The sequence below is a fragment of the Lissotriton vulgaris genome, chromosome 8, assembly GCF_964263255.1.
Source record: "Lissotriton vulgaris chromosome 8, aLisVul1.2, whole genome shotgun sequence".
Lineage (NCBI taxonomy): Eukaryota > Metazoa > Chordata > Amphibia > Caudata > Salamandridae > Lissotriton > Lissotriton vulgaris.
Window position 1 is genome coordinate 853,166,359 of NC_141696.1, and position 18,219 is coordinate 853,184,577.

The following is an 18,219-nucleotide window of genomic DNA, read 5'->3' on the forward strand; positions in this document are numbered from 1 at the left end:
GGGGTAGTAAGCGCTAAATAAATGCAATGACAATACAATACAATTAGAATCACTTCTAACAGTTGTCACTCAATGTAACATCACATTATAAAGGAATACAATGTTTTGAATTTTGAAGAGTCTTTATCATATATGTACAGGAACCTCTAAGACAAGCAACAACAGATGTAGTAAGTAGACACTCGACAAATTGTAGAAGATGCAGAAGAATGTTTATTTCTTTACAGGTGCCACGCAGCAACAGACCTTCTCTACCTTTCCCCTAAAGCCCTGAAGGTCAGCGCTGCTCATGAACCCTACAGCACACATGAGCAAATATTGCCAATATTCAATCACGTGTACAGTTTTGTCTGCAAGAAATAGGGGCGTGAGTTTGTCTGCTGTTTGCCTTGTGACTTGGAAGTCTGTGCTCTGCCTTTATTGCTGCCAGGCGAGCTTCAACAGTTCGTATTTACACTTCTCTGCTCGACGAAGCAGGCTTTGATTTTGTAAGCAGTCATTCCAGAAATCCGCGTATGAACTCTGTCGAAGTTTGACAAGTACCGCACGAAATCAGCCGAAAGACGGAGGTAAGAAATGCATCTATGACGCGCCTCTTCCAGAAGCACTGCACATTACGCAATCAGGAAGCAGGCACCGAGAACTATTTCACGAGAAAGTCAGCCCATAATGTGAAAGAGAAAGCATACAAGTCAGATACATTTGAAGACAAAAAAGGCATGCATAGAACATCTGTATGAAATGCAATCTATTATGTTTAAGTTTGGAAACTAAAAATGTCATTTATTGCCAGAGGTAATTTCTCGTCAAGGAAATGTCCACAGCTCAGGAAGCACTTGGCACAGAAAAACTAAGCGCCGTTGCTAGCCTAGATTTTAGGCAACAGTCCACCAGCATTGTGGCATTCTGATTTGTTGTTATTTTTTCTGTGAAAGATATCACAATTTGCCCACTTACTTTACAAAATGCATTGATATTTTGTGGACCAACTTGTGTACTAATAGGTTAGGTCTAAAAATACTAAGGGCCAGATGAACGGCTTTTTTTAGCGTACGCAAACAGGTCTTAGACCCATTTACGAGCGCTAAAAACCATGGGCCCATGTACAAACTGTATTTTGCGAGTCGCAAAAAAACTGCGACTCGCAAACTACTGCTATGCGACTCGGTATTTGGAAGGGGAGTTCCCTTCCAAATAGCGACTTCATAGCCATGTACGAATGTTTTGCGACAGCAATTGTGGTTGCAAATCACTCGCACATTAACACCTACTTCAAGAAGGTGTTAATGCATTCGCAAATAGGTCCCCACGGCACCCCTTCTCCTTTGCAAATGCAGGCAAAATTATTTTTTAAGGGCAGGCAGTGGTCCAAAATGAAATGTTTCATTTTTTTTATTTTAAATGCATCCTGTTTTCTTTTAAGGAAAACAGGCTGCATTTAAGAAAAAAAAGCTGCTTCATTTCAAAGCAGTCCCAGATATGGTGGTCTGCTGAGTCCTGCAGGCCACCGTCCCTAGGAGGACCAGCTATTCCAAATAGGGTCGAAAAATGCGAGTGGCTCATTAATATTTATGAGCCTCTCATTTTGCGACCCCCATAAGGAATCGCAAACAGTGTCGAAGACACTGTTGTACATGCCAAATAGCAAATCGGAAATTGCGAGTCGCAAATTGCGAGTCGCAAAAGTGACGCAATTTGCTTGTTGCTATTTGGCTGGTCGTACACCTGGCCCTGAATCCTAGGGGGTCGCAATTCGACCTGCCTCGTGAATATTAATGCACTAGGTCGCAAATTGCAGTCCACTAACATTTATTGCCATTGTAGGGAAGGGGCCTGGTGGGGTCAGCAGACTACCAAATCTGTGATTGCTTTTAAAAAAAGCAATCATTTTTTCTTTTAATGGAGCCCATTTTTCCTTTAAAAAGGAAATGTTTTACAAACTTTTTTTAGTAGCAGTTTTCCCATGTTTTTGTCTACATTTGCAGAGAGGAAGGGATCCCTAGGTACCCATTCCCGTTTGTGAAGAATGGGTTAACACCAACTTTGAGCTGCAGTAAAATACCAATGTCTTGCAGCCAGATTTCTGTTGCAAAACATTAATTCATACCATAAATACATTGGCATTTAGAAGGGACAATCGGCATTTGGAAGGGACGCCCTTAATATGCCTCTTCCAAATACTGATTCGGTATGATTTCTTAAACCTATTTAATAAGGGCCAGACTAGGAATCGAAACCAGCCCTGGCAAACTGCTTGGCTGTCCCTGGGGGCAGGGGTTAGGGAGGGGGAGGTGCAAACAAGCTGTTTCGGCCAATTTTGTTACAGAGGCCGATATTGCTGACCCCTAGTAACAAAAACGTCCCACCAGTGGCCCAAACCAGGCCCCCCTCCTCCCGGCAACCCACCAGAGAGATGCCAGATGCCTGCTACGGCCAGTCCTGCAATGTATTTAATGATTTGGAAAACATTTGCAGACTCATTAAATGGGTTGACTACATCCGAAAAATGGTTTTAGTGTTCAGAAACCCTCTGATTTACTGAATGAAAGGATTTGCAAAATGCTAAAACTCTGTACACTGGGGGCACAAAATGGCATACACAAAATATATAGATGTACAGAAAGATTAATTTTCGTTGGGGATTATGATCATCAGAAATATTTATTGGAAGAGTTGTGGGGATACAGAATATAAATGCGAAGTATTTGAAATACCAAACACTTCACTTAAAATATTAAACTCACCTATTGATGTTTATAATGAGTCAATAGATGACCAGCAGGATAAATGTATAAAATATTCAGAAATCAAAAAAAGACATCATAACAATTGTTCCTCTTCCTGTAAACCTGAACCATTTTCCCCAGCCAGTTGAATATAATGCATTAGATGACTTTCAATGGAATATTGTATTCATCCAATAGTTTACAAGTAAGCAGTTTTGTCCAGAGGGAAGGGAAGGTTAGTAGGTTTCAAGGCGAATACCTGCTGTTTTTCCTTTTAGTGACAAGGCTTTGCCTTGTTTGCCCTTTTGAAATGCATCACAGTGAATGTCTAGTTTCGAGTCACCTAAATGGTAATAACATATAGAAGTTGCAATATAAATCATTTATTGATGTTTCCATAGTAGTTTTAGGAATTATGGTGCGTTCTAAGGTGATTTTACGTTGCGAATAACACTAACCATCTGCTTCAACTCCTTGAACCCCCTTTTTGAGAAAACAGTTTGTCTCATGATTTTCTCAACAAAATGGTGGCTGGTGCGTCAGAAGCTGAAATTAAGATGCATTTTCTATAAAGTCACTAATATCTTCCTCTTCCAAGGGAGAAAGTCTGACATGCTATGTAAAAAATGTACTTTCAACACCAGCAGTATCCTGTTACATGATTCTTAGGTGTTCTGCTTCTGCTACAGTTTCATCAGAGCGTTCGAAATGATAACTTGTTTTTTAACAGAAGCGGTTTATGTATGCATGAAACTTATTAAGATAATGTCAAAAGTGCATATGTCCCTAGCACAAACGGCAGTGAGTCTATTAAAGGCAGCTCAATAGGAAGTTTCTTTTTAAAGTAGCAAAATTATCCCTTGCAGGAAGTCGGCAACCTGTATCTGATGTTTATAGCGTTCGGATTCCATCGTGGGAGGCTAGTATTACAAGGTGGCGCAAACAGTTTCCAAAGATGTAACTTTGCAGATAGGCTTTTCAACTTCATTGCAGTTAATGCACATTTTTTTACGAGGCAGCAGATTAGCTGTACAAAAGATGGATCGAAGCACAGCATTACTGCCTGCCTACAAGACCTAACACCATACCGATTGAAGAATGGCTTCAGTAACATTTTCCGTTGGTCTTTGACCTTCTCACATAGGCATATGATGTGAACAAGGTTCTCCATGCCTCTAGTGCATAATCGACAGGAGAGATAGGGATTGAGGTCCCTTTAGAAACAAAAGAAACCGCTGACCAATCAAATGACCAAGAAACTAATAGGCAGTGCTTCCTGGATGAATCAAACTGTAGGATGATCTCACTTATTTTCACCTTTGAGAAAATTAGCCACTTGTGTGCCAGATATAACAAGCATTTGCAATGCAATAGGTCTTGCTTTACTGAAAGTTTGAGGTATTGACGTTGCCAATAATAATGCAACGTCAATAGCTCAAACTTTCAGTAATGGAGACCTATTTCATTGCAAATGCTTTTTGTTTTTGGGAAAAGCAGTACCTGTGTGTGAGACTTTACCTAGCAACCTTGGGCATATTATCAAGAAACAGCGGTAACATTATCGCTGCTTTAGGGACAGAAAATTGCCGCTAAAGCGGCGATAATGGACTTGATAATACGCCATAGAGAATTCCCATAGAAGCCCATGTTCTGGTGTGAACATGGGCTTCTATGGGAATTCTCGACGGCGTATTATCAAACCCATTATCGCCTCTTTAGCGGCAGTTTTCTGCCGCCAAAGCGGCGATAATGTTAACGCTGTGCTTGATAATATGCCCACTAGTGTTTTCGGAAACTGTTTTATTACATGCAAGAGTTACTGTTGTGAAGGTGATTGTGACAAAGTACATACTGGTGTGCCATTTGTGAGAAAGTGCCTAAGTGCAATATTTGTGCAAGACTGTGGCGTGTGGCTTCGTTTCCTTTGAGCAAATTTGAGCTACGATAAAGGATTTCCAAGCACAAGTGTGCACTTTAATGAGTAGCTAAAGTTTATTTGCTGAAAATCTTGTTGTTCGTTCTTCAAATTGTTGACTTTGGGAGCAGTTTATCATTAAGATTGGAGGTGGCAGCAGCAAGTGTTTCTAATTCAGTAGGTAGGCCGGTGTATGCTAATCAAGAAAAACACGAATTGCCCCACTTCAAATGTATTAGAACAGATCTGGTCTGGAATAGCTTACTTAGGTGGAATTCATACCCGCAGCTCATAGCGTCAATGATGTTCCAATAACGAGTGTCATGTGATGATTTAGGAATCAAAACAGCCACATATTCAGTGTACTTTTTAATTGAGTACATATTGTTCATCAAAGCCTGAAAATGTGTTTGACTTCGTGTGCCCGTTTGTAAAAGTAGCTCGACAAAGAAGTACCTTCGGTTGATGAGCAGTGGCGAGATTGCGTCTGAGGTATTTTTGGCACAAGCTGTTAACACTGCTGGCATCCCACATCAGTAACATTCCTGTGTTGTTGACACTTTTGTGAAGAAGGTTTTGGATTGTGCAGCAGATGGCAGCTCCTGCTCAGAAGGAATGATATTTTAAGACTTGTAAGCCTATACGGCTTAATTAAAAGAACAATTGCCAGTCCCAATATAGAACAAGCACTGGCATAGCAAATAGGTCTCGCCTTTGGGACATTATAAGTGTTTAGCCATGCAACAGTTGATGTTGCACCAAGGATATTGTGCTGCAAAATAAATACTTATAAGGTCTCAAAGGTGAGACCTATTGGCTATGCCAATGCTTGTTAAACGTGGTAACTGTCTGGGCTTTGGTTGCACCACATTAGTATCAACTTAACACCCAAATTTAGCAATAAGCAACAGAAAGTCGATCATCCCAACTTTGCAAAGGGTCTACAACGATGTGGCAACATGTGTCACAGCATTTTTAGTAACTTTTGAACCGTTTGAGCTAGAAACAAAATCTTTTTCTTGTTAAGATCTGCAGATTACGTGGCAGATGATGGAAAGTTGGTGGCAAATTTGGCAAATGTATATTTATGCGAAAATATCCGTGGCCGCCCAATCTCCTACTTTCAGTGCCCCTGCCTATAGGGAAAGCAGGTCCTGTGTTAGGTTGTCTTCTATGATAAGCAATTGCCATACCTGTGAAAAACGGTGATCTCTGTTTTGCAGGTGGTGCCCCTCTGATAGATAGTCTCTGGATATAGGCACAGACTGCCCCTGTGAGAGACTGCTGGAGCCTATGTACAGACAGAGCACCTGTAATAGGCTATATTCTCCTAAAGACGGACTCCACGCCTGCGGTAAACTGTGTGCTCCATGAGGCAGACGTCATGCGATAGGCTTCGGTCTCCATAGAGGGTGACGTCATGAGATAGGTTGCGGTCTCCACCGGTGGTGAAGTCATGAGATAGGCTATTGTCTCCACAGAAAGTGACGTTGTCTCCACAGAGGGTGACGTCATAAGATAGGCTGTGGTCTCTACCAAGGGTGACGTCATGCGATAGGCTGCGTTCACTACAAAGGGTGACGTCATGAGATAGGCTGTGGTCTCTACCAAGGGTGACGTCATGCGATAGGCTGCGGTGTCCACTGAGGGTGACGCCATACCAGGGATAAGCAGTAGTCCACTAAGGGCAGGCGCCTGTCTCTGGTACCCCGTAGGCAGACCCTACACCTGTGATAGGCTCGGCCTCCTACATGCAGATGTAGCACCAGGTGACACCACAGCTGTGCTACTCTGCCCGGGGCTATCAATGGTGCAGCAGTTGCACTAGCACCAGCGACCACGGGGCAAGGAAGCTACTGTACTCCAATTCCAGCTTTCCACTGCCAAATCTGGCGATGGGGTCGCATTCCCCTTGCTAGCCCTTGAGCCCAAGGCGCAGCGACAATGCCACTGGGCACTGTGAGGACACGCCGCTATCACCGACCACCGGAAGGTGTCAGGGGCTGGTGCAGTGCTCACTGCTCAGAAGCACTTATCCTCCTTGAGAATACAGTTCGAAAAGTCTGACAAAAGGCCGTAATCTTGGCTTTTCTCCGGTCCAATTAAACATGAATATCGGCTAATTGGTCCTTTGTGCTCCAAGCTGAAACTGTGATAAAAGGAGCGCTTATATGTGAGAGAGGGGAGGCTCGTGTATGCTGTGTCTCCCACTCAACTGAGAGTGTGTGAGAGGGATGGAGAGTGAGGTCGAGAGACATGCAGAGCACAGTAGAAACAGAGACAAAGGGAAAGTGAGAGAGAGATCTCGGGCCTCTAAAAATTGTACACGTTCCTCATTTGCCCCATGGTGAAGACGGAGGAAGAGGGAGCTGGAGAGAAAGAGAAACAAAGAAAGGGGGGAGAAGGGAGAGTGGCAGACGAGAGGAAGAAAGAGAGAACAAGCATTGGCCGCACAGCTGTGAAAGTGATGCGGCAGTGAAAGTGAAAGCCATGACGAGACAGGAAAGACAGATGGCACCTGTGCTCGTAACCGTGCGCATAACCGCACGCTCTAGGCCGCACTGTACGGGAAAGCCAGATGGCGCCTGTGCTTGTAACCGCGCGTGTTAGACCTGAATTCATTGGCGTAAGTCTCCCTTCCATTTTGACAGATTGCCTCCTCTGTTTTGATATGTTTTTGCTGGTTTTATGCTTTAGGCACAGTGCCATTGCTAATCAGTGCCACTGTGCAAGTGCTCCCTATGTTAAATTAATGTACTAATTGGTTATTCCATGATTGGGTTATTTGATTTATTTGTCAGCCCCTAGTACAGTGCACCATGTGTGCCCAGGGCTTGTAAATCAAATGCTGCTAGTGGGCTTGCAGCACTGGTTATGCCACCCACAGAAGCAGCTTGTCAAGTGTGCCTCAGGACTGGCATTGCAAGGACTGTGTGCAGTCTAGCACTACCATGTCGACTTGGCCAAGTGCACCCACTTACCAGTCCCTAAATCTTCCCTTTTCTTCATATTAGGCACCCCTTCACTGCACCGTCCTCCCTTTCACTTTATCACAGTGTATTCTGTATAGATTGATCGGCAAAGAGTGGTCTCACCTCTTTGACCACGCACAAAAGGCACTCAGTCATGCCAAACCTTCCTCCCCCACTCGTTGTTCCACACATCTCGACAGTTTTAAACTCTCAATAGTCACATGTTTACATGCCTAATAGTATTCATGTTTACCAATTCATGTTCCTTTTTGTTTCTTTCCCAATTTCTCCCCTGTGTCATGTAATTGTACAGTAATGCGATTTAGACATAGTGCAATTGTAAATTCATAAGGACAACAATGAAATATTATGTTGTCCTGAGGATGATGCCCAGTATCTAGTGGTGGCATCGAAACGTCGTCGACACCAAAAAACGCCATATGCAATATTGTAATTTGCAATCGTGTATAAGAAAATTATCTTAGTCTGTTAAAACTTTCAAATAGGAGTGTACAGACGTATTTCACTTTGCCCTTTGGCCATTCTGTGCTTCATTTTGTTGTCTCACTGTTTCGTGGGTCACGGCTGTGCCCACTTGTCAATGAATGTTTCTAACAATTTAATTTTATATATATTTGCAAAATAAATTCTTGTCCGGCTGGACAAAAGACATACTACCTATTTAGAGTATGATTATTGTATATAAGTGATGCTTCCTCCGAAAATAGGGACCATTGTTTTCTATAACATGATACTGCCCAAGGTCCCTATACTATACCTTTTGGGTTCCCTTGTTTTTTGTAACAGTGGTGAGCAGCGTAGCATAGAATATTAGCCCCAAATAGCTCTGAGCAGGTTAAGAAAAAATCGCGGACAAGCAAACTGAACAAGCGACTCCCCAATCGCAAGCGGAGAAACTGACTGAAAGGAATTCCCTCCTGGCAGCGAGGGTGGAAGCTGCTGAACTGAAGCAAGGTGTTTCTTGCCGTTGGTTTGGTGTATAACAAAACCTGAAGTTGGGAGTCTTGGTGCTCAATCCAGACGTCAAGGAATTCAAGTTTGACGTTACTGGACTGTGCAGTAAATTTGAGATTCGGATCGGCTAGGTTAATCCAGCTGGTAAATTCATCCAGGGTCTCTTTGTCGCCCTGCCAGATGAAAAACATTTTGTTGATGAATTGCGACCAGGAGAGAACATTTCTGAAAAAGGGGGCCATCATTTTGTATATATTGTGGGCCTCAAAATGCCCCATGTATAGACATGCTACACTTGGGGCACAGCCGCACCCATGCTCATGCACTGTACTTGTTGGTAATATTTGCCTTTAAACTCAAAGAAATTTTCTCCAAGAACAATATCCAGGCATTGGAGAATAAAAGACGCGTAGGTTATTGTGGGGTCTGATTGTAGGATTTCTCTGAGTACAGTCATGGCTCCCTCTTGGAGGATGTTGGTATATAGGGACTCCAGGTCCATTGTGACCAGCAGGTTCACTCGCACAGTATGTGGTATTTTCAATCTTAGAAATGAAATGCCCTGTGTCCTTCACATAAGATGTGAGGATACAGACCGAGGGTTTAAGAAAACGATCAACATACTTTGAAAGAGGTTCAGTGGCAGCCCCAATGGTGGACACTATGGGCCTGAGGAGTGGATTGCGTTCATCTTTGTGTGTTTTTGGACAGAATTCCCAAGTATATAACATTTGTGACTTAAGTATTCTCTGCACTGTAAATACTAATTTGGGAGGATTTAGAAAACCTGGATTCGCAATTCATTATGAATGACTTAGAAAAGTTTGTCCTTAGCCCAAGTTCATCCATAAAAATGTTGAAGTTGTCCCAAAGAATCTGTATCCCGTTGGCAGTTCTGGCTATGAGTAATGCGTTGTCCACGTGTAATAATACTGGCACCAGGAGATAGCCAATCTTAGACAAAGATCTACCTTTAGATTTCAGAAACTCTTCTAAGCTATTAATCTATATAAATAAAAATGTAACTTTTCGTTTGTTCAAAATCTTAAATCTCCGAAAGTTCTTCACCGATTGCATTAAAATTTTGACACAATGTTGCATTTGAATACGCAAGTGTTTTTATATATACAACGTTGGATTCGAATACGCGCGTGTCAAAAATGCGCGTGTTTTTAATCGAAAGCACAGACACATAAAAATGTCAATGTGCGTTTGATAAAAATCTTAAATCTATGAAAGTTCTTCGCCGATTGATTTGAAATTTTGACACAACGTTGAATTTGAATAAGGGCATGTTAATATATACACAACGTTGGATTCTAATACGCGCGTGTCAAATACACGCGTGCTTTTAATCTAAAGGACAAACAGACCCTATCGATTGGGTTGCTGCGCAACAACTACAATAGGCGCATAGAGACAATAGTCTACATATATTTGGATGGATAGTTGGTGCCAGGATGGCTAACCGGGAAGTGGATGGCGAGAGGGGGAGGAGTTGGCTCACTTTGCAACATTAGGACGTGTTTATATATATATATACAAAACCTTGGTTTCGAATAGGTGTGTGTCCAATACACACGTGTTTTTAACCGAAAGGACGAACAAACCCTATCGATTTGGTTGCTGAGCAACAAATAGAAGGGACGCATATTGACAATAGTCTACATATATTAGGATTGACAGTTGGTTTCAGGATGGCAGACAGGGCAATTGTTGGAGGGAGGGGGGAGGAGTTGGTTCACTTTGCAACATTATCGCATTAGATCGGGAAGTGGGTGGAGGGAGGAGGGAGGAGTTGGTTCACTTGGCAACATTAAGAAAGGACGCATAGAGACAATAGTCTACATATATTAAGATGGGCAGTTGGTGTCAGGATGGCAGACCGAGAAGTGGGTGGAGGGAGGGGGGAGTAGTTGGTTCACTTTGCAACATTAGCGCGGATTTATAGATACACAACCTTGGTTTCGAATACGTGTGTGTCCAACACGCACGTGTTTTTAATCGAAAGGACGAAAAGACCCTATTGAATGGGTTGCTTCACAACAAGTACAATAGACGCATAGAGACAATAGTTTACATATATTAGGATGGACAGTTGGTGTCAGGATGGCAGACCAGGAAGTGGGTGGAGGGAGGGGGGAAGAGTTGGTTCACTTGGCAACATTAAGAAAGGACGCATAGAGACTATAGTCTACATATATTAGGATGGATAGTTGGTGACAGGATGGCTAACCGGAAAGTGGGTGGAGGGAGGGGGCAGGAGTTGGTTCACTTTGCAACATTAGCGCGTGTTTTATATACACACAAGCTTGGTTTCGAATACGTGTGTGTCCAATACGCGCGTGTTTTTAATCGAAAGGCCGAACAGACCCTATCGATTTGGTTGCTGCACAACAAATACAAGGGAAGCATATAGACAATAGTCTACATATATTAGGATGGACAGTTGGTGTCAGGATGGTAGACCGGGCAGTTGGTGGAGGGAGGGGGGAGGAGTTGGTTCACTTTGCAACATTAGCGCGTCAGACCGGGAAGTGGGTAGAGGGAGGGGGAGGAGTTGTTTCACTTGGCAACATTAAGAAAGGACTCATAGAGACAATAGTCTACATATATTAGGATGGGCAGTTGGTGTCAGGAGGGCAGACCAAGAAGTGGGTGACGTGAGGGGGAAGGAGTTGGTTCACTTTGCAACATTAGTGTGTGTTTATATAAACACAGCGTTGGATTTGAATAAGCGCGTGTACAATACGTACGTGTTTTAATCGAAAGGCCGAACAGACCCTATCTATTTGGTTGCTGTGCAGCAAATACAAGGGACGCATATAGACAATAGTCTACATATATTTGGATGGACAGTTGGTGTCAGGATGGCAGACCGGGAAGTGGATGGAGGAGTTGGTTCACTTTGCAACCCAAACAGACCCTATTGATTTGGTTGCTGCGCAAAAAATACAAGGGACGCATATAGACAATAGTCTACATATATTAGGATGGACAAAAACATATTGTATACCCACAAGCATTGTGAAATTAAACATATTAGAAACGTGCGCTTACTCTTTTCTTTCTCTTCCATTTAACCAGACTGAGCCACAGCAACGCGTGGCCAGGTACAGCTAGTATATAATAATTAAAGAAAGAGATTCAATAAACAACCTTGGAGTGACCATATTGTGGAAATGATTTTAGGAGAGAGATCGCCCTCTTCCTATAACATATCTTAGCTGAGGTTTGACCATGAAGTCGGGGGGTAAATCAACTAATGCCCTATCTATCCCCATGCCTTCCATGATGTTCCAAAGTTAGGATCGTTGGACCTTGTCAAAGGCACATGTTACATCCATGAAATGTAGGTGTATGGATACCTTTTTGGCCTCACATATGTTTGAATGACGTAATAAAGGACAAGGTTCTGGTGCACTGTACCCAACCCTGGGTGAAACCCAAACTGTGTCTCAGACAATACCCGGTTCTCAGTAGCCCAGTCTTTAAGTTTAGTCAATATGACCCTACCCAGTCTTTTCACAATGCTGTCTAATAACAAAATAGGTTGATAGCAGCAAGGTTGTTTTTTTCCCCCTTTTTGAATATAGGTACAATTACTGCCTCATGCCAGGTTGGAACCAGTGAGCCTACAATGGTTTCTCTTATAACATTTGTAGTTTAAGGGGTCCAAAATTGAGGGTGCTCTTTAAATAAGTCTCAGTGGATTCCATCCCAACCAGGAACTTTTCCAGATCATTTGCTCTCTAATGAAAAAATAACATCTACCACTTCCTTTGTCTGACTCAAGCAGACAGCATCCTTGAGATCATATTCAATTCCTTCTGCCAAGGGGTCCACCTGGTTCAGAGCGCTAGGGTCAAAGATCTTAGAAAAGTGTTTCACCTAAGCGTCAATAGATACAACTTTATCTATCTGTGGTCTTTCATAACTTGAAAAGAAGGGGTGATTACCACTTTCCAAAAAGCACAAAGATCCTTTAAGTTACTTTCTAGCTCAAGATCTTCCCATGCTTTGGTCCTAATTTCTGCCTTCCTCGTTAAGATGGTTGTTTTGTAGGCTTTCCTATCTGCAGCTATTTCAAACTTATTGTATGGACTTTTTCCAAGAGCTGTCTTTAGCTTTTATAAGCTATGGATCAGGCTTGATTAAAGCAATGTGGGCTAGTTGCTTTTACAAGTTTGCTCTATGTTAGCGTAATTGAGATATAAGCATTTAAGGAGGTTAATGCCTAGATGATATCTTTGAGAGCACCTGCCTGCTGTAAGATTAAATTAATTGATGCCTGATTATTCATCACTAGATCCCTCATAAACGGTTCCCTATACACCTGATTCAACTTAATGGAAATTACCCTGTTTCTGGTATATGTTATGGCGTTAGGCTATACCTGAGTGTGTTTATTGCTAAGATCTATGGACAATTGAAGTGTGAGTGAATTGTGATTGATAATAAAACTTGTGAATACTTCGAATGCCTGAAAAATAGGTATAGGCGAAACAGCATGTAATCAATTGTGCTGCAAGAACCTTCGCCATTAAAAGTCGGACTAAATTATTTCGAGAGAATTAAAATCCTCTGCAAAAACCAGATTCTTTGATCAAAATTAATCTGTTCAAAGCATCTCCATAAGGGGTATGTATGCAGTACATTAGTGGTACATTTAAATCATCCTGAAGACTACAGGTCACCATATTTTTAGAATTGCATGTGCGAATATTAAAATCCCCTACCCACAATATAAAAATTTACTTTTTGACTCTCCTCTCTATTTTCTGGAGGTGATATTCCAGTTCACCAACATTCTTTGGTATAGAGAAATCAAAAAAATTACGATAAAAATGTATCAATATAAGATCAAACAATTCCTGGGGCTTAAAGAACGACATTTGGTAATGAGTTGTGCAATACAAATCCTGATCACTTGAACTAACAAGTTTGACAGAAACAAATGTAATCAAGCCACCCTTGGCCCTTCCTGAAGGTGACGAAGTTGCAGGGCTTCAAAAAGCAGGATACCCATTAATATGCAGGGAGTCCCTTTTCTATGTTTCCTGGCAGCACATAATGTCATATTGATTGACTAAAGCAGGCCAATCAGGATAATGCAATTTTGGCCACAGACCCATCACATTCCATGATATTACATTTAGGCCCGGCAGGACCGCAGAGCCCACCGTGGCAACAGATGAATCTTCCATGTAGGAGGGGCAGGTCTCTGGGACATTAAGAGCAATCTGGGAGGAGCTGGGTGGTCAGTCTGTCTGTTCCAGGGATGATAAAACTTCATCCCTTTTGAAGACAGTCAGATTACACAACAGTATTACATTTGGATCACAGTGCCCTGAGCTTAAATCCTTTGGGAGCCATGGTCTAAAGTGGTCTCTCAGGGGGCCATGAAAAACACTTAAGGGGTGTGCTTTGATGTTCCTGTGCAAGGTAGCTTAGGGTGTAAGCAGTGTAGCATTGCTTGTGTGAAGTTAGGTCTTTTGAACTTTCTTATTATATATTCCCCTGGTAAAGTCTTTATACATGGGCCAACCCAAGAGACCTTTCTAACGGAATGAATCTCTGCATACAAAATTGCAGATCCCTTCTGCATTACTTGTTTAATAGAGAGGCATGAGATTCCAGGCAGGGATTTGCCAACTTGGGAACATTTCATGACAATAACATAAGTGAGTGATCTGGGGACAGATATCAGTGTCCTTAGTTTGGTTGGAATGTTTAGTCCTTTGTACGGGCAAACTCTTACTCTGATCTCTGAGGTCTTCTCACATTGATCCCACTTCAACTCATTTCCTGATTTACTGCTGTGGGAATAATTTATTAGTACCCCTGGTATATTGTAGGTACTCTGAGATTCTGTATGAACTAGAGGATTACAGGTAACCAAATAGGCTGGTGTCTGGGGTTGCAACGGTTTGCTGGGGTATCTGGAAGGACTAATACCAGGTAAATTCTGTTTATTTGAAGCTTTATTCAGAACGTTGCAATGGGGTTTATAAAGATAACCGATTTCTCCCCCAATTCTTTTAATTTTTCAGACTGGAAGAACAAAGGCTAATAATCTGGTTATCCAGATTTTCTAGTTTATCAAGGCATCTGTCGTTAGAGTCTTTGAAATTGCTTACCAATTCAATAAGGTCTGGTGAAGTCTTTCTGCCAGCTGTGCTGGATTGTCTCTTTGCATGGACATTTGGGGTAGGGCGTACAATAGGCGTGCAGTGTGGCAGTGATGCATTTGCCCCTTTAGTATTTTCAGATTCCATCCTGGTTCTTTTCAAGGGTGAGATATATGATAAAGTAGAGGATTCGGATACTACTCCAGTTATTGGCTCATGGGAGACAGAGGGGTTCAGTTGGAGTGAGTCTGTTAAAATTGACATGTTATTTGGGATATCGGTTCTATTTGTAGCTGAAGCATGAAGGCATTGTGATACAGGATTGCCAATTAATCTCTGGCTGGAGATTGTGACTGCCTCATGAGTCCTTGATATCATTGTTCATGAGTCTCTGAATGTAGCATCTAACCTGGCATCAATGAGGCCAATATCAGTGTCAATAGCACCCAATACTGTTGAAGGATAACTAGTAATAGACTTAGAAGCAGCCTTTCCTTCCTTAGCACAGTGTATAGCTTGAATACCTTTTAAATTATCTATTTACAAGGAAGGTAAAACAAAGATTGGTACCTCAAGAGTCCTGGTTGGATCCTGGTATGAAAAGCCAAGAGACATGGCCCAGCCTCTGCCCGTCAGAGGACGGGCGCAGAGAGGCCCACTCCTGGCCCAGACCTGCACCGTAGGTGAAGCAAGGTGGTTAAATATGTGAGTTCTGTGTGCCAATCCTCCTTCTGCCAGGCTGTGTTCTGGTTGCTGCCTGCTGGGGTATGTAGCCCACCCCAACAGCCCAATCTGCTACAGTCTTTTCCCAAGCCTCCTCACTTCTTCCTGGATGCTTTCTTCAGGTCAAGCCCACCTGTGGCTGAGTAGAGGGCCATTATGAGATGAGTGCTGTGTTGTTTCCTCAGGGCCGTAGACCGGAGGAGTCGTGCTGCTGCTGCTTGCTGCAGACATCTGCGGGTACTTGTCCCCCCCAAGCCCCACACTAGAACTGGTTATATCTCCATAGGCAGGGGATCCCTGGGAGGAGATGCAGGGCTCTGATCACAACATTTTTGGAGCAGAGTTCTATAAGATCTTTGAAAACAATTTGGCCAATCCTCAGCAATAGTACTTAATTCGATATTAGAAGTGACATCTATAACTTCCTCGTTAAGGAAAGTGGTGCTGATAAGTTTTTTAATGCCAGGAAAACCATCCACTGATCTATCCTCTTACAAATGCATAACATTACTTAATACCAGTTATATAAAATGTTAATTAACAATATTGCCAATTGCATAGACCCTGTTTCCCTCACCCTATACATATAGATCAAAATGGATGTATACTGAGTTAAATCCTATGCACTAATGCATAATATATATCAGAATTCCCCAATGTAGTGATCTCCTATAAAATTCCTGCAAGCAGCATTATTTTATTGGATGCTGAAAAAGCATTTGACCTTCTGAGTATTGAATTAAGAATCTGTAAAAATGTACAGTTTTGCTGTAAAATGTAAATTCTCGTCCCAGCTCAAGAGGTCAATTTTTGATTTATATCAAGGCATGCCCTCCCAGGTAATAATAAATAATCAAATAGCTGGAAAATGTTTCTCGAAGAGGAGGCTCCTGTCAGGGATGTGCTTCTTCTCCAAATATTTCTTATTTTCATTGAACCACTGGCCTAACTCATTCGTTCTAACAACTCAATCTCTGCACCATTCCCAGAGGCCCCTAAGCTCAAATTATATAAAGAGAATATTGCTTTATTTTTGTCACCTGATTCACCCAATATACAATCTGCTCTGCAGTCAATTAAAAAATATACTACCAGAGGTGTTTGTATGATTGGTGAATCTAAAACAGAATTTCTTTTATCTCACATGACTTTGTAAATACTTCACCAGAACTTAAGACTTCATTACTATAACAATCCAATTATACATTTAGGAGATGTTTTTGGAACAACCCACTGAGTTCTTTACAAATAATGATGTTCCATTATAAAGGAAGATTAAAAAAACTTTTTTAATATGGAAACGTTTAATACTCTCAGTGGTTGGAAGAGTAATCTTAATTAAAATGCCCATCCTCACCTTATTTTTGTTTTAGTTTTTGACTCTTTTAAGTAATCTAGATACCAAATTCTTTGTCAAATTATAATGCAAAATGTCTTGTTTTATGTAGAATCAGAGACACTGCCAAGCCAACATGTTAATTCTGCCAAAAGCAAACGAAGACTTGCATTGCCATATTTTCAATTATATTGTACAGCTGCTTTTATATCACAGTGTTGCTTTTCTTCTATAAACTCTTCTTAATTTGATAATTCAATGATTATGCATTATACGAAATATGTACCCAATGATTCCGAAAAAGATGTTATATTAAAAATTACATCACATGAGGAAAGTAATAAACAACATCTTTCATCAGTATACAAAATCCATTTCTGCATGCAGACCCCCTACTTCAAACCTGAACACATTTAACTTAGAGCAATAAAAAATGACTGATACACAAATGGACACAATTGCAGATAATTAAAATCTGAGAATTTTATAAAGAAAATCTTTGATAAGCTCTGTGTGCCAGACATCCATAATAGACGGGGTTATCATTGATCTTTTTCACAGATATAACCAATCTGTAATAATTTCTAAAATAATGAAATCTGTTGATTTAGTCCATAAGATGTTTCCAAACAAAAAACAGAACTATTCATTCGGTTACTGGTGTAGAGAGCTGCATTTAGCTCAGACTTAGCTAACTACCCCTAAGTGGGAAAAAACACCCCAAAATCTAAATATACGTTCACTCTTCGGAAAACTATTTTAAATTAGGGTACACAATTTTGAAAAGGCCTAACTTTCATTATATCATATTTTTCAATGCCTAAATGCTTTGTTATACACCTCACCCAATTAGTAAAATGGTATTGACTTCCACAGAGAAGTGTCCTACTTGTAGTAACAAAGGTGATTGACACATTTAATTTACTTGTAAGTCCCTAGTAAAGTGGTACTACATGTACCTCGGACCTGTAAATTAAATGCCATATGTGGACTTAAAGTACTCATTAACTAGCAAAGTACAAGTGAGCCCATGCGTAAAAACAAGTGAGCCAAAATTATCAAAAGTAAGTGCTAAAGAAATTACATATAAAATACCCTTTGAAAAACCCATGCCTGCATGCAGGCCCGGCAGTTGCAGAAGTGAACATGACTTTTACGCATTTGTTTAATGGAATTAATTGTTTAACTGGCAACAATTTATATTTAACTGAATAATTTAATTGAACTGAATAATTTAATTTTCACACTTTGACAGATAATGAGTGTCCTGGATATTCAGTATTTGGAGGGACTGTGTCACAGTAGAGTGTGCAGTCAATCCACTTATCAAATTTGGTTTACAGAATTCATTGCAGTTTCAATTGGAGTGTTTTTAACTCACTAACCTCTGAAGCTTTCCCACCCTAGTGCTGAGCCCTTTTTGGCTATTTGGGGTAGTTCA

The 18,219-nt window shown here is 41.3% G+C and overlaps 1 protein-coding gene across 1 annotated transcript in view; it reads left to right on the plus strand.

The window, feature by feature from the left end:
- The first annotated feature begins 422 nt into the window (after positions 1-422).
- LOC147698103 (arylsulfatase D-like) overlaps positions 423-18,219 on the plus strand; it is a 548,762-nt gene continuing 530,965 nt past the window's right edge. The window contains exon 1 of the mRNA XM_086934777.1: positions 423-569. The gene's annotated coding sequence lies outside the window, so the exon portion shown is untranslated. The remainder of the gene's footprint in view (positions 570-18,219) is intronic.